This window comes from Homarus americanus, unplaced genomic scaffold, assembly GCF_018991925.1.
Source record: "Homarus americanus isolate GMGI-L3 unplaced genomic scaffold, GMGI_Hamer_2.0 scaffold23617, whole genome shotgun sequence".
Taxonomy (NCBI): Eukaryota; Metazoa; Arthropoda; class Malacostraca; order Decapoda; family Nephropidae; genus Homarus; species Homarus americanus.
Window position 1 is genome coordinate 2186784 of NW_024720711.1, and position 22404 is coordinate 2209187.

Sequence of the window (22404 nt, forward strand, 5' to 3'; positions counted from 1 at the left end):
AGCTGAGGAGACATTATAGTGTTACCAGCTGAGGAGACATTATACAGTGTTACTAGCTGAGGAGACATTATAGTGTTATCAGCTGAGGAGACATTATAGTGTTACCAGCTGAGGAGACATTATACAGTGTTACTAGCTGAGGAGACATTATAGTGTTATCAGCTGAGGAGACATTATACAGTGTTACCACCTGAGGAGACATTATAGTGTTATCAGCTGAGGAGACATTATACAGTGTTACCAGCTGATGAGACATTATAAAGTATTACCAGCTGAGGAGACATTATAAAGTGTTACCACCTGAGGAGACATTATACAATGTTACTAGCTGAGGAGACATTGTAAAGTGTTACCAGCTGAGGAGACGTTGTAAAGTGTTACCAGCTGGGGAGACATTATAAAGTGTTACCAGCTGAGGAGACATTGTAAAGTGTTACCAGCTGAGACTGAGGAGACATTATACAGTGTTACTAGCTGAGGAGACATTATACAGTGTTATCAGCTGAGGAGACATTATACAGTGTTACCAGCTGAGGAGACAATATACAGTGTTACCACCTGAGGAGACATTATACAGTGTTACCAGCTGAGGAGACATTATACAGTGTTATCAGCTGAGGAGACATTATAAAGTGCTGAGGAGACAGTATTAGCTACAGTGTTACCAGCTGAGGAGACATTATACAGTGTTATCAGCTGAGGAGACAATATACAGTGTTATCAGCTGAGGAGACATTATACAGTGTTACCAGCTGAGGAGACATTATACAGTGTTACAGCTGAGGAGACATTAAACAGTGTTACCAGCTGAGGAGACATTATACAGTGTTATCAGCTGAGAGACTGTTACCAGCTGAGGAGACATTATACAGTGTTATCAGCTGAGGAGACATTATACCAGCTGAGGAGACATTATACAGTGTTACCAGCTGAGGAGACATTATACAGTGTTATCAGCTGAGGAGACATTGTAAAGTGTTACCAGCTGAGGAGACATTATACAGTGTTATCAGCTGAGGAGACATTGTAAAGTGTTACTAGCTGAGGAGACATTATACAGTGTTATCAGCTGAGGAGACATTATAAAGTGTAACCACCTGAGGAGACAATATACAGTATTACCAGCTGAGGAGACATTATACACTGTTACCAGCTGAGGAGACAATATACAGTGTTACCAGCTGAGGAGACATTATACAGTGTTACCAGCTGAGGAGACATTATACAGTATTACCAGCTGAGGAGACATTACACAGTGTTACCAGCTGAGGAGACAGCTGAGGAGACAATATACAGTGTTACCAGCTGAGGAGACATTATACAGTGTTACCAGCTGAGAGAGACAATATAGCAGACAATACAGGTATACATCTCAGCAGTACTATATGGACATGTATGTATCTCGGGAACACAGGTGTACATAGGCTAAAGGTACACAAACAAGTGAAGGCAGCTACAGGTAAGGCGGGTGACGTCTCTAGCACCTATAATAAACCTTAACTTAGAGCAGAAATGTTTAGAAGGTGTGACAAGTGTTGTTATTGTTGTTGAGAAGATTCAGGTATTTATATATTTTCAGTGTTGTTTTTATAGCGGGTTGTTGTTGTGACGCCTACTGTATAATAGGGTAGATTATGTGGTTGTAAAGCTTCAAATAATTGTTTCCGAAGCTGGAACTGTTAGTGTGTGTGTGTGTGTGTGTGTGTGTGTGTGTGATTGAATAAACCTCCTTCCAACACGGTGTGAGGCAAAGACTATAACACACAACAAACAACTCACTGGTAATAAACTTGTATTATTCTTTACTCTGTCTAGCTTTCTCTTTCTTCCTCCCCTGCCTTCTATCTCTCTCTCTCTCCCTCTCTCTGGCCTTGTCTCCCCCTGGCCGTCTCTCCCTCCCCTGCCCCCTGCACTCCACCTTGGTCTATTGCATTACAGTGATGGTGAGATGGAGTGGCTGGTGGTCAGTGGTGAGGGAAAACAGTAAATTATTGTGGCGCTGTCCAGGCAAAACAACCCCGTGTTGTGTGCGCATGTGTACCTCTAACACACACACACACCCACCCCTTAATAATAATAATGGTTGCCCCTCGTGTAATGAGAGTGGCTGGCTCAAGGGCCACCTAGGCGTGAATTTGTTTAAGGTGTAGAAGCTGTCAACACAACAACCACACCCTGAGTTAACGAGCTGCATGACCCAGTGTCCAAGGAATAGTCCGAGAAGACCGGACAACTCGCTAACTGCACTGGCTAACCATTACCCCGGAATATGATTCGCAAATCGATTAACACCCAAGTCCCCAATTACTGTGGGTAAACAGAGGCAAATGACGTAAAGAAACTTGAAGACACACACATCCTTCATACACACATCAATATAGTTTTTTATTCATTTAACTTACAATAATTATTTCAGCAAAATATTTAATGACAATAAAACCAATAAACATAATTTACTTGCTTCGTTAATTAGGCACTTATTAAATTTATGACTTTTTGATGAATTAAAACGTTTCTCTTCCCTCGCGAGACTGTTTTTCATTTTATGTCTGGTTCACTTTTCTGTTACGCATTATTTATCTCCAATGGATTTTATATTTTTTTCACACATAGCCGAGGGGTTAGAGGGTGTAGGTCTAGTTTATTGTGCACCTCTTGGACTGTCTCAAGGAGGAAGGACATGACGGTGACTGCTGGGGGCTGATACAGGAGGGGTGTCGGGATATGTATGTATGTATGTATGCATGTATGTAGCACACTTCTCCAAAGGAATGAGTTATAATCTGTAAACTTGGTTAATATACAATAATAATAATAATAATAATAATAATAATAATAATAATAATAATAATAATAATAATAAACGGTTTATTAATAGAGTTGCAGCCGGTGGCTGAAAATATACAGACTTACATTTGATTTAGACATAATGATATAATATGCAGTGAATACATTGACAGGGCTGTACAGTACATAAATCAGGAGTTGTTTATTATTTTAACAATAGATGGGATGGTGCTGTTCTTATATCTATGGGTGCGGGCTCTTATGGGCTGAATTTTGTTGTAGTGGCGGACTGTGCGAGGTGGGTGGGGGGCTGCAGTTGGCAGGAGGTGGCGATGACGAGGGTGGTGCAGTAGTCCACTGCCAAACCTTTCCAGTGCTTGGTGGTGGAGGTCACTGAGGGATGGCATTTCCAGGGTGTGAGTGTGTGTGTGTGTGTGTGTGTGTGGTGTGTGTGTGTGTGTGTGCACTGATAGCGACGTTATCCCTACACTAGATCAACACTGTATGGCTGAGTTGCAAAATAGTGATCATTACACAGGCTTTGCCGGGTCTTGAATCAAAGCTATTTAGTTAAGCTTGTAATTGTTGGTGGTGGTCGTGGTGGAGGCGTGAAGATAGTGGTATTGGTGGTGGTGGTAGGTGTGATGAATAGTGGTAATGGTGGTGGTGGTGGGTGTGATGATAGTGGTAATGGTGGTGGTGGTGGAGTGCGATGTTGATGGTAATAATTGGTGGTGGTGAGTCTTGATGATGAGTGAGTAGTGATGGTGGTGGTGGGTGTGATGATGTGATGTGTGTAACAGGTGGGTGGTGGGTGATGATGATGGTGTGTAGTGATGGTGGTGGTGGGTGTGATGATAGTGGTGGTGGTGGTGGTGGTGTGTGATGATGGTGGTGAGTGATGGTGGTGGTGGATGTGATAGTGGTAATGGTGGTGAGGTGGTGAGTGTGGATGCTGTGGTGGATGGTGTGGTGGTGGGTGTGATGAAGTGGTGTGGTGGTGGTGGTGGTGTGTGATGATGGTGGTAGTGATGGTGGTGGTGGGTGTGATGGTGGTGGGGTGGTGGTGGTGGTGTGATGATAGAGTGGTGGTGGAGTGTGATGATGGTAATGGTGGTGGTGGATGATAGTGGTATGAGTGATGGTGGTGGTGAGTGGTAGTGATGATAGTGGTAATGGTGGTGGTGGTGGGTGTGATGATAGTGGTAATGGTGGTGGGTGTGATGATAGTAAAGTAGTGATGGTGGTGGTGGGTGTGGGATGATGAGTGGTAATGGTGGTGGTGGTGTGTGTGATGATGATAGTGGTGGTGGTGTGGTGGGTGTGATGATAGTGGTAGTGATGGTGGTGGTGGTGGTGTGCATGATAGTGGTAGTGGTGGATGGTGGTGGTGATGTGTGATGATAGTGGTAATGGTGGTGGTGGGGTGTGTGATGATAGTGGTAGTGATGGTGGTGGTGGGTGTGATGATGGTGGTGGTGGTAATGGTGGTGGATGATATGGTAGTGATGGTGGTGGGTGTGGGATGTGTAATGATATAGTGGTAGTGATGGTGGTGGTGGGTGATGATAGTGAGGTAATGGTGGTGGTGGGTGTGATGATAGTGGGGAGTGATGGTGGTGGTGGATGATAGGTAATGGTGGTGGGGTGTGATGATAGTGGTAATGGTGGTGGGTGTGATGATAGTGGTAATGGTGGTGGTGGTGGGTGATGATAGTGGGTGGTGGTGGCAATGGTAGGGTGATGATAGTGGTAGTGATGGTGGTGGGGTGTGATGATAGTGGTAATAAGGTGGTGGTGGTGGGGTGTGATGAGTGGTAATGGTGGTGGGTGTGATGATGGTGTGGTAGTGATGGTAGCAGGATGGTGGTGGTGGGGTGATGGATAGTGGTAATGGTGGTGTGTGGGTAGAATGGTGGTGGGGTGTGATGATAGTGGTAGTGATGGTGGGGGGTGTGATGATAGTGGTAATGGTGGTGGTGGGTGATGATGTGGTAGTGATGGTGGTGGTGGGTGTGATGATAGTGGGTAATGGTGGTGGTGGGTGTGATGATAGTGGTAGTGATGGTGGTGGTGGGTGTGATGATAGTGTTAATGGTGTGGTGGTGGTGGGTGTGATGATAGTGGTGGTGATGGTGGTGGGTGTGATGATAGTGGTAATGGTGGTGGTGGGTGTGATGATAGTGGTAATGGTGGTGGTGGTGGGTGTGATGATAGTGGGTAGTGATGGTGGTGGTGGGTGTGATGATAGTGGTAATGGTGGTGGGTGTGATGGTGATGATAGTGGTAATGGTGGTAGTGATGGTGGTGTGTGTGATAGTGATGGTGGTAGTGATGGTGGTGGGTGTGATGAGTTGTGGTGATGATGGTGGTGGTGGTGGGTGTGATGATTGTGGTAATGGTGGTGGTGGTGGGTGTGGTAATGGTGGTGGGTGTGATGATGAGTGGTAGTGATGGTGGTGAGGGTGGGTGTGATGATAGTGGTAGATGATAGTGGTGGGGGTGTGATGATAGTGTAGTGTGATGATAGTGGTGGTGGTGGTGGTGGTGGTGGGTGTGACAATAGTGGTAGTGGTGGTGGTGGGTGTGATGATAGTGGTAGTGATGATAGTGGTGGTGGGTGTGATGATAGTGGTAGTGATGATAGTGGTAGTGGTGGTGGTGGTGGTGGGTGTGATGATAGTGGTAGTGGTGGTGGTGGGTGTGATGATAGTGGTAGTGATGATAGTGGTAGTGGTGGTGGGTGTGATGATAGTGGTAGTGGTGATGGGTGTAGAGATAGTGATGATGATTATGAGGGTATTATGTGCCTATTAATTATACAGAACATACAGTAGCCTATATAAGAAACAGTCAACATTATCCATAACAGAGAACTGCTCAGAGCTGTGATAGTGCGTGTTGTTCAAGGGTCCACCACCGTATATAATCTAAACTATTTAACGATCACCTGAATATTAGGCACCCAAACTTATTTCACCTGACGATTAAACATTCTAAAACTAATCTAACCTTGTATAATTTAACCTGACCTAAACTAACCTAACATAATCTAGCCTAACCTGACCTACCCTAACGCTAACGAAACGTAACAGAACGTAACGTAACCTAATCAAACATAACACAACCCAACCTACACGAAATTAATCTAACCTAACCTAACTTATCCCGCAGGTAAGCATTAGGGTGTCTAATCTTCAGGTGATCACTAATCTATCAACAAACACAATTTACCTGTAATTAAACAATATCAACAGACTGTACACTAAAAACCTTCATGCCTTCAGTAACATATAAATTATTCTACACAAATCCCACAATTTACCTGTAGTTAGTTAGTAATTAAGGTAACATTCGTGTAAATCTGTTTCAGCGAGTTGAATTTTTTCCCCAGATTATTTCAACAATCTGTAAAATAACTATACAACACAAAAGTACCTGAATATAGACGTTAATTAAGGAAACATTTGGGGTCGTTTATACAGAATTAATTTCAATATCCCGTAATTTTTAAACTTTGTAAAATGTTTAATGCTTTCAAAAAATAAAAAGTGGATACAGGGGACTATAATAAACCCGGGCAACACAAGCAGACAACGTGATAGACACTGCACTTGATCACCTTCACTTCCGAAACAGCAACGTTAGGTACCCCGCGATCGAACAAGCGACCCTCAGAACAGTAGGTGAGCACTGTAACCACTCGGCCACCACACAGCTATAAACTAACACAGTACCTTGCTTTAAATAAAGATGATTTAGGGTAAAGTTTTTGTTTATTCCAACAGAGTTAATATTAATTTCTCACATTATTTCAGTAGTTATTAAAATATTTAGCGCAACTCAATTAATATATGAGGCTGCAGGAACACTGAATATTTGGTGATGAATTATTGTGTGTGTGTGTGTGTGTGTGTGTGTGTGTGTGTGTGTGTGTGTGTGTGTGTGTGTGTGTGTGTGTGTGGTGTTCATGGTACAGTTGGAGGTGTTGTTGAAGGTAGTTGTGCAGCATTAACATAATTCTCTCATAAGTCGTACCTTGACTCTCCAGGTAATCAAGATGCAAATTTACCTGAGTAATTAATCAAATACGCGTGAGAAGGAAATAACTTGTTGGATTTTCAAAGGTTCGTAAAGGTTGGATTCTTCTCCTAATTGTTCCTAAGTTAATCTAATCTAACGCTAATCTAACTTATCCTATCCTAATCGAATCTAACTCTTATCTAACTGAATCCTGATCTAACCTAACCTAACCTAACCATTCGGAGACTCAACAAATCATATCTTAATACACTCGTACTTGAGGCGAACCAGAATTCACACACACACACACACACACACACACACACACACACACACACACACACACACACACACACACACACACACACACACCCACCTACCTTAATAATGACGCCTCGTTGGACATGAGACTTTATTCATAATGTATAAACTTAAGCTGGGACACAAGTTGGAGCCGAGTATTCAAAACTGAAGGTGAAGTTTGTGTGTGTGAGTCCTGCAAGACGACCCATAATAGAAGCTGTTTAATGTGAGACGAACTCATTGTGGGGACGTCAACAAGTTTAAACTCAGGCGACGTGGGATGTTGGAGTCATGTTAAGTCAAGGTATACGTCTGTGTGTATGTTGTTTATATCCTGGCGATGGGGGGGGGGACATTGTCATCATTGTAGGTACTAGGGTAACATTGTCATCACTGTAGGTACTAGGGTAACATTGTCATCACTGTAGGTACTAGGTGTAACATTGTCATCACTGTAGGTACTAGGGTAACATTGTCATCACTGTAGGTACTAGGGTAACATTGTCATCACTGTAGGTACTAGGGTAACCGTGTCATCACTGTACACACTTGAATCGTCAATATAACATAGTTCTCAGCGTTTTTTTGTTATTGTTATAGTGAACTGTTCTCCCCCTCCTCCACCTCCCCTGCCCCGTCTCCCTTCCCTTTGCCGTCCCCTCCATTTCCTTTTCCCCTCTTCCTCATCCTCCCTCTCCTGTCCACCTTCCTCCCTCCATGGCCCGCACCCTTCTCCCTACCCCTTGTCCCATCTCCCCTCCTCCTTCTCCCCTCCCCCATCCCAATTCCACCTCCCCTAACCCCTTCCACTTCCTCCTCACCTCCCCCTCCTCCTCTTCCTCCCCTGACCCGTCCCCTTCACTCTCCCTTTCACTGCCCTTTCCCCTCCACCTCCCTCCACTGCCTCATCCCTCCAACTCCCTTCTCCCCATCCATCTATCCTGCCACGCCCCTTCCTTTCCCTCCACCTCCCCTCCACTTCCCTCCCTCCACCATCCTCCCGTACCCCATCCTCTCACCACCAATACCCTTTCACTTTCTCCACCTCCGCTGCCCTGCCCTCCGCCCTCAACCCTTTCGTCCCTACCTCCTCACCTGTATCTCCCACCCCACCAACCTCGTCTCAATCTCACCCCTCCCTTATACCTCACCCCCCACCTCACCCCACCACCCCTACGTCCACACCCTATCCTTCTACCCTCCCTCACCTCTCTCACCCTAGCACCCCCTCATCCTCAACCCCACCCCAGGAGTCAGAGGAGGAAGGGGATTATTGATTTCTTTCTGTTTGTGTCTCATACTTTTTTCTGACTTTACACATGAAATTATCCTAAAAAAATAATTCACCTATTTTTAAGGTAATTGGGCAGGTGGGATGGTCACTGATCAGGGCGGAATTCCTTTGAGTTTGGGATTAGGTTAAAGGTCAAGTTCAGAGGTCAGTGGTCACGGATCAGAGGTTATGGATTAGAGGTCAGAGGGGAAATATTTAAATTAGTGGATAAATTTTGATAGGCAAATATAGTGGACAATCCAACCTCCATGGTATATCGTGGTATAGAGAGAGAGAGAGAGAGAGAGAGAGAGAGAGAGAGAGAGAGAGAGAGAGAGAGAGAGAGAGAGAGAGAGAGAGAGAGAGAGAGAGAGAGAGAGAGAGAGAGAGACACTGTAAAATATCTCTACTCGTTCTAACAAACAATAATACACACACACACACACACACACACACACACACACACACACACACACACACACACACACACACACACACACACACACTGGAGGAAATAAATAGAGTCTAGCAGTTATATATTTAAGGATTTAAGTTTCTTACAGTTACTTCTAATGTTATATAGCGACATATGGAAACAACCTCCTCAATAAACCAATCACGAAGTTAAAAATATATCATATTGAGTAGCCTGAGTGAGCCTGAGTCTAAGTGAGGCTAGTGACTTCACCCAACACCAGTCCGTCACAAGCCGCTGAGGGGAAGGTATAGTCCCAGCCGTGTGGTGGTGGTGTGCCTGAGGGAGCCAGGAGCGAGAACACCACCAGATGCTTCCCCGTCAGGTTACACGAACACCCCCCCACCCAAACTTCCCTCTTAACTCCAAGACCTCTTAAGGCCATATGACCACGTCTCTTGAAGAGCTCTTGAAATATAGACAGAAAAAACCTCAGGAGTTCAATTTTCGTTTTCCTTTGTCAAATGTTGATAAGTGAATGTCTCCAGATGGGATTCAAATTTTTGTATCAGATTTTAAGTTATATTCTGTAGCTTAAGGCGATTCAATATCTATCTATCTATCTAAGTGAATAATATAAGAATCATACGAAGATTAACCCCCTTAGCATATTTCGCCTGATGATTAAACACCTTAACGCTAATTGGAGGTTAGGTTAGTTGTTAGGGTGGCTGTTAGGGTAGTTGTTAGGGTGGTTAATATTAAGGTGCAATAAGCTGGGGCCGGGGGCTTAATCTTAATGTAATCTTAAAATAATACGAAAAGGAAAAAAAAAACGTGGAAAGTGATGAGACAAAGCCTAGACGACGACACACACACACACACACACACACACACACACACACACACACACACACACACACACACACACACACACACACACACACACTTGTTCATCATAGCATCCAAGTACACACGCGGTATACAAAGTGAATCTCATCATCCATATTGGTTTCACTGTTTAAATTCTTCTATTTGTGAGGAAATGAACAGAAGAGACGAGCTGAGGACCCAATAATCTCACCAGATGACAGACACGAAATAAAAAAACCCGGATTCGGATTCATAAAAATTCTCTACTTTAGGTTGCGTTAGGGAGGGTTGGGTTGGGTTGGGTTGCGTTAGGGAGGGTTGGGTTGGTTTAGGTTGGGTTGGGTTAGGTTACATGGCAAATTTCATCTCATGACTTGTATAAACAGAGAATATACAGAGTGTCTTAAAAATGTATGCAAACTGCCATATACTCGTAAATTATCGGGGCGGTCCTCTTTGCATTACAACTTCAACGCTGTTCTCACTTTTTGATGCATGAGGTCCTCTACAAATGATAACAATGCTGTTTTTTGTCATATAATCATTCACACGATCTCCAATTCAAATCTGTAGGGCAGTGTATATATTTATCTGAGACACCCTATAATTATACCAGACGACCTTCTATAATTATAAACACCAACATTCACAACATGTCCGCCGCTCTCATTCACTCCTACACACCAAAATATACGTTTCTTTTAATTGCTTGATCTTTTACCCCACAAAATCCTTAAAAATAAAAAAAAAGGTTGGTCGTATTTGAGTGAGATTGAAGCCTGCCAAGTTGCACATATATATATATATTTGGCCCTGAATGACGATTTGATGTTGACAGACTGTAAGAGGAATGACAAAAACAGGGAACTAATATCTTTCCTTCCTATTTCTGTGCTCTAACAACTAAAGACTTCTAGTACGTAATGTAATTAGCTCCAGACACTCGACAAATATGAAACATTAAAGATGGTAATTCTTCCTCTTAAGTTTAGGGGTAGTATTATTTAAGACAGTGTTATATTCTAATTTTGAATCCATTTTGAACGTTATTATTAGGCTTTTATCTTAACTCAACCAATTAGATACGTTCTTACACCTCCAATTACGAATGAAATATGATATTTGAAGCTAAGGAAATTAAGAAAATGAACCTAAACAGCTTAAACAGGTGACTTTTAATTTAGAGATCATTTTTAATGTTATATTTCGTGTAGTTAAGCCCAGCCAAGAGACGTGTAAACTGCTCTCTCTGTCTCCTACGTTGCTTCTTGTTTGTGAGGATATTAAGAATGGTTTATGTCAGCAGCATTTACTCTCTTGTAGAACGAGTAAAAGTTAAAGACGGGGTAAAGTAAGCAATAATCACAGTGGCCATATCAGTAAAGATCTGCAGCCACTGAGAGCAGGAACTCTTTAGTCAGGTGCTGCTTACAGTGTTGCCAACTAAAGAGGAGAAGTCGCCAAAACCTCGCGAATTTCAGGTATTCCCTCAGAACCTTAATGGGTTGATTTTAGTGAAATTCGGCGATTTTTGAGATGGTGTAACATTTGGATTGATTTTTCATGATTTTTACGGAGCTTACAGTGACTCTAGTGCAGATCAGCTTGTCTTTGCTTTAACCTCTGCGACTTTTGAGTTGGGTGAGTTGGTAACAGTGTATTCAGGGCCTCCAGTCAGTTATTATCAGTGATCGCCAGAGGAGGCACTAACCTTTTTCCTCCTCGACCCTGAGCTAGTCTAGTCCAAGTCTGGAAGCCTTTACCAACTGCTCTGTTACTTACCCAAGCTTTTTACTGTTCGTTTAGGGTACAGCTGAGACTCGACCCCTTGAGCGAGTTTAGTGAAAAGAAACTTTGAATTGAGTTCTTACACAAAATTCTAAAGTTTAAAGTGTTAAAAGTGAAGATAATTGTTAATATTCGTTACTTCTTCTTGATTTAGAGATTATAAAATGAGATTATAGTTTTGTTAGAATAAGAAATTATATTTAAGTACAGACTGAGATGGGCCAGAGCAGCCTAGCATCACCACTTATGTTAGTTCACATTTACCCAATCACTTTTTAGCCTCCCTTGGGTGTCCGGGTTTAGTAAGTAAATTCACATTCGTAAGCTAAAATAGATGAATATACTTCATATATCGTGAGTAATGATTTTAACGATAAAAAAGAAATCAGTGAATAACTATACTCGATGTTTGGTCGTGAGGAAAATAGGATATATCTGTAAGGTTTGAGCTTTTGGTATTCGTATTAGTATGCAAATTTCATGGCCACCCAGCTGAAAATATACCTGTGAATATATATCTGCTACAATGATCTTGTGAAATATAGAAGTAAAAAATCATTAAATATCGTAGAGGAGTTCAGATATCTCTTAATTTTGGATTCCGATATTTTAGTGAGTGACGTCAAAACTGAAAGAACTGGAGCCAATATTTTCAAGAATAAGAAGTCAACAGATTCAGAGGATATAATATAAAGGAATTATATATTTAGTGCCAATAATTATTCACAATATTGTCAAAGATACTGAAAATATACTGTATGTCAGTTCCTATCTCCACCGCCTGAGGGAGTATGTGTACAAACCACACTCACAGGAATTAATAATAATGGCGGGAAATATTAAACCTTCTCTTGATAGTGTTTATATTTGTGTTAGAATTTAATGACCGACTTAATGGCTTGAGCCTGGTAAATAATTTTTATTCATTTATTTTATATACGGAAAAAAAATTAGACGTAAGATGAAATAAAACACGAAAACAAAATGTAATGAAGAATTCGTTATTTTCCGTCAAAATCAAGCTTAAAAATATATCCCTCACGCACAAAAAAACACATTTCAGTCATATCAGAAATGTTGTTGTAAATAGAGAAAGGATAAAAAAATATAGAAATGCAAAATTAATACGAGGAAAAATGGAAGAGGAGGGGAATGAGAGAGAGAGAAAGAGATGGAGACGGGTAGCAGATAGGAATTAGAGAACAGAAAGTAAATGGAATGAGAGTAGAAGATGAAAGTGAAGGGAAGAGAAGAGAGTGTAATGGGGAGAGACATGGAGATACCAATGAAAGGAAAGAGAGACAGAAGGTAAAGAAAACGAGAGAGAGAATGTAGTTGAAATTCGAAATAAAGAGAGGAATAACGAGAGAGAGAATTACGCCCCCCTCCCCTACTCCCCACAACAAACACAGGGTTAATAAGAATGATACACACGAAGACGGAGAAGGAGGAGAAATGAAAAAAAAAATAGCCCCCTCTGCCATACAGGAAAACATACCTGCCACCACAACAAGGAATATAATTTACTGAGCATAGGAGGGAGTGTGTCTGGATTCTTTTGTTGTTGTTGGTGTTGTTGTTAAGAGTGTATTAGTTGTGTTAAGAGTGTATTAGTTGTGTTAAGAGTGTATTAGTTGTGTTAAGAGTGTATTAGTTGTGTTAAGAGTGTATTAGTTGTGTTAAGAGTGTATTAGTTGTGTTAAGAGTGTATTAGTTGTGTTAAGAGTGTATTAGTTGTGTTAAGAGTGTATTAGTTGTGTTAAGAGTGTATTAGTTGTGTTAAGAGTGTATTAGTTGTGTTAAGAGTGTATTAGTTGTGTTAAGAGTGTATTAGTTGTGTTAAGAGTGTATAAGTTGTGTTAAGAGTGTATTAGTTGTGTTAAGAGTGTATTAGTTGTGTTAAGAGTGTATTTGTTGTGTTAAGAGTGTATTAGTTGTGTTAAGAGTGTATTAGTTGTGTTAAGAGTGTATTAGTTGTGTTAAGAGTGTATTAGTTGTGTTAAGAGTGTATTAGTTGTGTTAAGAGTGTATTAGTTGTGTTAAGAGTGTATTAGTTGTGTTAAGAGTGTATTAGTTGTGTTAAGAGTGTATTAGTTGTGTTAAGAGTGTATTAGTTGTGTTAAGAGTGTATTAGTTGTGTTAAGAGTGTATTAGTTGTGTTAAGTGTGTTTGTTGTTTAGAGTATGTTAGTGTTGTTGTGTTAAGAGTGTGTGGTGTAGTAGGGAGGTGCTAGACGGTGTGCATCAGCAGGACACAGCCCTCACACATCATCACCACCACCACATGTTATTACCGTGAAACATGCGACCTGTCCTGTGTGTGTGTGTGTGTGTGTGTGTGTGTGTGTGTGTGTGTGTGTGTGTGTGTGTGTGTGTGTGTGTACTGTACGTGTGTGTGTGTGTGTACTGTACGTGTGTGTGTGTGTGTGTGTGTGTGTGTGTGTGTGTGTGTGTGTGTGTGTGTGTCTGTGTGTACTGTGTGTGTGTGTGTGTGTGTACTGTACGTGTGTGTGTGTGTGTGTACTGTACGTGTGTGTTTCAGTGCATGTATTTATGTATGTATGTTTGTATGTATGTATTAGTTATGGTTACAGAATTATTTATATGTATATGTAGCATTTGTGTACAATATTCGGTAAAGCATTGAAGTAATTATTCAATAAATATTAATATACATGTTTTAGCTGTGTGTATATATTAATACTGGCAATAAATATTTCCTATGAACTGGAAAAATGTTAATTAATAAAGGTTTATAAACAAACGCGGCAATAAGACAATTTGTGTAGATATCTGACTCATACATTATTGCATATTTACACATTATACATTAAACAGCGAGATGTAGAGTTAAGATACACTTTATAGCGACTCAAATGAATAATAAACACAATTTGATGACAATGGTGGGAAAAAACTTAATGATTGTCTTTTATAGGTCATCGAAAAATAATGCCCATATTTTAAATTGTCATTATCTGGGTAAAATTTGTCCATGACTTTGCAGTTAGGATAATATTAATACACGTTTATTATCATTGGAACATTACAATTTCTTGATGGATGCGGCGTCACACGGGCACTTGTACCGGCTTGTTTCGCAGCAGTTTATCCACAATGTTTAAGAAGTGGGTTCATAAGACAGTGGAGCGGCTGGAACTAAACCAAAACAATAACAAGGTGGATGCTTTTGAAGTCTTTGAGGATGAAATGTTCGCTCTTACAACTCTTGCTTTGTATTGTGTTAAATAAAAGCATGAGAAGAAACGCTTGTGGACTCGTTCCTGACAGGCGAGAAGAAAGCTTGGACCTGAACTGCAGAAACAGACTAATTAACACTACAAAATAATTTTTATATTTTGAAGATAAATTACCTATCCGTGTATATAATTTATAGTTCCATACGATTGTGGAAACAAAAAGATACGTGCTAATAAGTGAACAAGGAGAAGGGTGTGAACAACGGACTCTAATTAGCTGTTGCAAAAAACTTATTCCTTGTATATATTTTTCTGTACACAGTATAGTATAATTAGTTGGATGATATCTGTTTATCACACGTCGTATATATAATACACAATGTCTTATAACTTTTAATATAACACAATAGAGGTTCTCTTTTGACTCCTGAGAATTGCCGGTAGTTGCGACTTCAAGACCAACACATCGGGGGTGGAGAAATCAGCTGCTGGCAGATGACACTCCAACCGCTAGCCCCTGAAAACCAGCCGCTGGTACAGTACTAACTAACCCAGAGAGAAAATTGCCGACACAAGTGCACGTGTGATGCCGCCTTTACGCTGTCCTCAGGATGCAGGGCAGTAGTGTTCAGTAGAGGGAAGAATAAACATATTTAACTCAATATTATGATATTCAGGGCTTATTTCTTGTATGCGCAAACTAAATGATTACTATATGTTAAGACGTGAACTTAAGTCAGTCGGAATAAGGTCTGATCATTGTGAAGAACATTTAAGCTCTTCACAATATGATCAGACTATTTCAGCTGATTTTTAGGTTCTTGTTTATTACACGTCCTAAAATATAGTAATCATATAGGGTTCTCAAATAGAAAATTTTTCCTGTACTTAAAATTCATATCAAATTCTCTCACTTTTAAAAAAATTATTCCCACAGCATTAATCATGTCCAATAATAATCACTAACAGACGCCAGCATTAACTTATATTAAGCTCAGTGTTTTATTATATTTAAAATACATAAAACATTCTCTCACCTTCATATATTATTTTCTTGAGCACTAATCGTGTCCAATAATCGCTAATAGATACTAAGAATTATGTATCAATCTCTACAATATTATCACGCAGGATTTTTCAAGAGGGACTCGGAGATAACACAGCCTATAGTAGCTGTCAACCTCCATCAACACGTGTGACCTCCGGCAACTATCATTCCGTTTTATTGGAGATCTTGTATAAACTATAACCTGTCGAACATGTCTATATATGTTCCTTACTAATGGGTTCACACTTTGTACTGTTTTATTGTTAAATGAGAGGACATGTAGACAAGGTCGTAATGATAAGGTTTTTGGGGTTGTTAAAATGTGACACGGTGAGAGTGTATATTAATGAGTTGTTGACAGACAGACAGACAGACTATCTAATGCCGCACTTCAGCGAGGAGTGGGGAACTGTGTGCCGGTATAAATGAAATATTGTGAAGCAGTGAAATATATTTTCTTTAATTTCTAAAGCAGACACAAGTTGTGGACTTTGAGTTTAATGTTATGTGGACTGTGTTTGTGTCTCCAACCATAAAGTGGGGGGAATAGTGGAGTGTGTGTACAAGTTTCTGAAAGGCCATACTTGAACTTTATAGCAAGTCGATAGTCATAAACACCTGCAAATGGATACTATATTGTATGACTGCCATAGTTCGATATTATATACACACACACACACACACACACACACACACACACACACACACACACACACACATATATATATATATATATATATATATATATATATATATATATATATATATATATATATATATATATATATATATATATATATATATATATATAAAACCAAGCTCAGGTCTTGAATGGAGCCACCTGCTTCAGCAGCCTTTACTCGGAATCAATAAGTTTGTTCAGGTCTGAAACACTAGGAGCGGTGGCTGTCACGAGGAAAACTATACGTGAGGGGCCACAAGATGTTGGTAGTGGTGTAGACAGGTGTGACACCCTCACAAACCTGAGTGTGTGTGCGTGTGGCTGGTGGCTCAGAACAAGAACAGCGGCACAACACCCAAGAAAATCAATCTTTCTGGCAGTGCGTAAATCTTACCCTTTTATTAAGTTACTGGACTACACCAAAATTTAAATAAATATACTTCTTGATATTTAAATATTAATGACATGTATGATAGTGAATATTTATTGTACTTTCATAACCATAATTAAAATGAATAACCCGACTATTATACTGTATTGGTTCTGATGATGGTAATAAAACGCGGAAAATCAACTTAATTTGATACAAGATATAAAGTATAACATTTACGGAGTTACTCGTAATAATAAACACCCAAATAGCGTAGGCGTGTCTGAAACAATTTTTCGGCAAGACATAGCTTTCACAGCAGCCTTCAAAAATTATCTTAGAACGGTCATGTATATATGTATGTCACTGGGGGATGCCAAGTCGACCTCTAGCCACATGATTTTGAGAGCTGCAGTCTAGCCAGTACAACTTTGTGGCAGAGGCGGTGTATAAGGGGGAGGCGGACCGCTTCCCCTGATATATAAACCAGCAGAACCCTCCTTAAAAATAAAATAAACTAATGTTAATTTTAGAGAAAATATTTTGATCTTAGTGACATTAAAAAACAAAAAGACTGAACACCCGCTGTATACACTGTGGGAAGCATCACAATGATATAATACGGTGCACATTGAGTTATGATCCACCAATGTTTACATATGAGACAACTGTGACCTACGCTCTTGATGGATGGAAACACATGATAAATAGCGCTGTTGCTTTACCTCCCAAACAAATTATATAAGCGTTTGAGTTAGTAGAGCTTTCCCAAATAACATATGCGAGTGAGGTGGTCCTGTGAATGTGAAATATTCCGGTGTCACAGAGAGTGATGGCGACAATACAAACCGTGTATTTGTGTTTCCGTACGGTGACCTTGTGTCCAAAATGTCCTGTTTGTCCTGATTTTTTGTTTATGTTCGCTATGATGAACTACCGAACAACTGAAATATATAAATTATTAATGGTAAAAGTTATTTATCATTCATATCGACCATAGCTGTTTTAATACACACCTAGTCATCGGGGACTCACGGAAACCTAATATATATAAATTCGTCAAACATTTTAAATCAGTACGTGTTAGAGGACATTGCTGGACACCCTAGGATAGTCCCCAGCCTTGATGTCTCTCCAGCTGTTGTGTTGTAACGTCAAATGCTCCCGCTGATGTTGTTGTGAATGTTGTTCTTGTTGTTGATTGTAATGTTCTAGTTGTTGCTTGTGCTGTTTTTGTTGTTTTGCTGTTCTTGTTGTTTGTGCTGTTGTTTTTGCTGTTATTGTTGTTGCTTGTGCTGTTTTTGTTGTTGCTTGTGCTGTTTTTGTTGTTTTGCTGTTCTTGTTGTTTGTGCTGTTGTTTTTGCTGTTCTTGTTGTTGCTTGTGCTGTTCTTGTTGTTGCTTGCGCTGTTCTTGTTGTTTTGCTGTTCTTGTTGCTTGTGCTGTTGTTTTTGCTGTTATGTTGTTTGGTGCTGTTCTTGTTGTTGCTTGTGCTGTTCTTGTTGTTGGGCTTGTGCTGTTCTTTGTTTCATCGTTCTTGTTGTTGCTTGTGCTGTTCTTGTTGTTGCTTGTGCTGTTCTTGTTGTTGCTTGTGCTGTTCTTGTTTTACTGTTCTTGTTGTTGTTTATGCTGTTCTTGTTGTTGCTTGTGCTGTTCTTGTTGTTGCTTGTGCTGTTCTTGTTGTTGCTTGTGCTGTTCTTGCTTTACTGTTCTTGTTGTTGTTTATGCTGTTCTTGTTGTTGCTTGTACTGTTCTTGTTGTTTTTGTTATATTTTTGTCGCTTGTGCTGTTCTTGTTACTTGTGCTGTTATTGTTGCTGTTGATACTGACGTGGTATTTTGCTCTTTTGCTGTGTTGCTGTCTGCTCTTGCTGTTGTTTTTACCGCTGTTATTTCGCTGTTGTGGTTGTCTGTTCCTACTGTCGCAGCTGAGGTTGTGCTGTTAGTACTGCTGTTTCTGCTTCTGCGGCTTTTGTTTCTATTACTGGTGCTACTGCGGCTGCCAAATGCTCTTTACTGCTTTAAACTTTGGTAATAGTTTACAAGAGACGCGCGGCTACACTACAAATGTTACAGTATTTTCGTATAGAATAGAACTTGTTTGTTGCTTCTCTCTCTCATGTCGCTGCAGTTGGAACACAAAAATTCGACAACTTAATTTCCACGAGATTAACTTCTTCATCTCACTAACCTAGTCTAGGCTAATTTATCTTACCTATCTAATGTAAAAAATCTAATTGGCCTAACCTGACTTAAACTAACCTAACCGAAAATAACCAACCTGAATTAAACTAACCTAATCTAATCCAGCCTGATCTAACCTAACCTAATCCACCCTGATCTAACCTTATCCAGCCTAATCTAACTCTAACCTAATCTAGCCTGACCTAACCTAACCTAACCTAACCAACCTATCCTCACGAAAACTAAAACCGCCTTATTCTTCCTTGCCACAACGCCTACAATTTACCCGCGTATCTCAAGTCAAGTATTACCAGCGCTTCTCCAGGAATTGCTTTTGTTTTGGATTCTGTTGTTGCTCCGACTACTGACGTTTCTGCTGTAATTAATTAAGGGACCCCAATGGATATAAGCTTTTAATGGCTTTCTTGGGATTTCCTTTGGCTAAATCGACACACTGTTTACCATTGTTTCTACGTTCTACTGTATACGTGAAATGGATTTGATTTTTAATTGTGTGGTAATTTGTATCCGAATCTATCTATCTATCTATCTATCTATCTATCTATCTATCGTTATTTATCTATTTGTTTATATTTTTATCCATCCATTTAGCTATCTATATATCTATCCATCTATCTACCTATCGTTATTTATTTCAATCTATCTATCTATCTATCTATCTATCTATCTATCTATCTAAAGCAACTCCCTACAAAAGCTCTGGGTAATTTGTTATTTATTTTACCCCCTAAGGCTCTCGTCCGTCTCTACTGGGCGGAGCCTTAACAGGGTTCTGGACTCGAACTGCACCTGTTTCCTTCCACTGAACCTTTTTCACCCCTGTTACTTGGTATGTATGTATGTATGTATGTATGTATGTATGTATGTATGTATGTATGTATGTATGTATGTATGTACAGCATGTATGTATGTATGTATGTATGTATGTACAGTATGTATGTATGTATGTATGTACAGTATGTATGTATGTATGTATGTATGTACAGTATGTATGTATGTATGTACAGTATGTATGTATGTATGTATGTATGTATGTATGAATGTATGTACGTATGTATGTACAGTATGTATGTAAGCATGTTCTCACCCCCAGAGAAAATGTTACAAGTTTCACCAGACAAAAAATTGATGTGTGTGTGTGTGTGTGTGTGTGTGTGTGTGTGTGTGTGTGTGTGTGTGTGTGTGTGTGTGTGTGTGTGTGTGTGTGTGTGTGTGTGTGTGTGTGTGTGTGTGTGTGTGTGTGTGTGTGTGTGTGTGTCTAATATTTACGGCTGCAGCTGCTACACGTATTCCCAGGAGGATGGTTTGAAAATTTTCCTTTTTCTTACCTTTAACACGGGAGCGATCTTACTCGTGTGCAAATATTGTCTTTATCGTGACTATAATAAGTACTGTTAGTGATGTGTTGAGAGAGAGAGAGAGAGAGAGAGAGAGAGAGAGAGAGAGAGAGAGAGAGAGAGAGAGAGAGAGAGAGAGAGAGAGAGAGAGAGAGAGAGAGAGAGAGAGAGAGAGAGAGAGAGAGAGAATCAGACATACACACACACACAAACATACATGAAAACAGACACAGAGAAACAGTAAGATAAATGAACATGAGTGAAATAAGGCCAGAGACTCACACAAGCCGGAGATAATGACCCAGGCGGAGAGAGTCAGTCAGGTCCACAAGGATGGCTTTTATTGCTGCAGACTCATTTCTTAGCGGAGAGTGAGCAGTTAACAGCAACATATCGAGAGCGGCAGGAAATACTAGCAGTAACTCAGCGTAAAGTCCACACTCCGAGTAGTGGAGATTAAGGTTTTAGTGTGGGAGGAGAAGGAGGAGTTGTAGTAGGAGTAGGAGGAGGAGGAGGAGGAAGGGGAAGGGGAAGAAGAGGAAGGAGGAGGTATGTAATCTATAGCCCGACGCTTATACTCCAAGGCGTGTTTACATTATTCCTTCCTGTCGGCCGTCACAAATCTCTTACACTACCTTAACTATTTAACACAAACATTCCTTCTCATTTCCACTTTTAATTAGGTTTTGGATATTGACGAAGCTCAGGCTCTTAATTTATTTATATTTGTACTAAAGACTCGGGGTTAACTTAGCCTGTATATACATTATAAAACAAGTAATTAATTCTAACAGACACGAACTATTTCTACGTTGCGGTTCACTGCTTTACTACGCATGCGCACCGAGTCCAACGTTATATGGCCTTCAAGCGAGTCTTCTTGGTTAATACTTACACTAGTTATTAACAATTACAAATAAAAGTGATAAGGTTTTGTAAAACTGTTAAAGGTTATTTTTGCTTTCAAGGAGGAACTAATACATTTAATGGAATAAATACATAAGTTTGGTATTATAATCAAATGAATTAGTTAAGGTAACAATCATATTTAAGGTGAAAATTTAAGGTAACATTTAAAAAAATAATGCAGTTAAAGGTTTCATTACATTTTAAAGTAACTATTATATTTTATGATAACTATTACATTTAAGGGAACCATTTACAGTAAAAAAAATATGGTAACCGTTACATTTAAGTAGCAATTAATATAACTATTTAAAGTAACAATTTAAGGTAACAATTTAAGGTAACAATTAAAGGTATCTATTTCGGTAACAATTTAAGGTAACGGTAACAATTTAAGGTAACAATTTAAGGTATTTAAGGTAACAATTTAAGGTAACATCTATTTAAGGTAACAATTTAAGGTAACAATTTAAGGTATCTATTTAAGGTAACAATTTAAGGTAGTGGTAGTGATGAAGCCCTAGCCCCTCTCTACGCAGTACGTCACTCCTCGACCAACACCAAATACCTAACATATTTTTTTTATCTCGTATCTCAGTTAAAAAGTTTAATATGCGGCTGTTTCTCTTCACTTGTGATTTAAAGACCAAGTAATTACAAGACTTTTATACAAACTTAAATTGGTTTTCTGAAGGGGTGAATAGCCAGTCCTGATTGGTTGATTGGTAGAGTTGGATTGGGGGATTGGTGTAGCCTGATTGGTTGGTTAATAGAGATTGGCCACTCGCTGTACACTCTACACACCATATACTGTACTGTACACCCCACACACTGTACACACCACACACTGTACACCCACACTGTACACCACACACTGTACACCACACTCTGTACACCCACACTGTACACCACACACTCTACACCACACACTGTACACCACACACATACGTGGCAACACCCAAGGTAAACTTACGGTCTCCGCAACTAGCAAAATAATTAGGTAACTTTGTTTGTTAAGTTAGTGAAGCGACCACCAGATGTCACCATGTCTTATAGCAGATGTGTCATTTTTAGCTGTGGTGCTGTGGGCGCGTGTGGCTGTTGGTTGTAGCTGTGGTAGTCCGGATTTTAGCTGTGGCGGTGGTGGAAGTGTGTCTATAAATTTTAGCTGTGGTAGCGCGTGGATTGACTTTAACAC

General features: G+C 40.0%; 1 protein-coding gene across 1 annotated transcript in view; it reads right to left on the reverse strand.

Moving 5' to 3' along the window:
* The window catches only part of LOC121860816 (TWiK family of potassium channels protein 7-like), an 82815-nt gene that overhangs the window by 19096 nt on the left and 41315 nt on the right, over positions 1 to 22404 (reverse strand). The gene's annotated exons all lie outside the window — the stretch shown is intronic.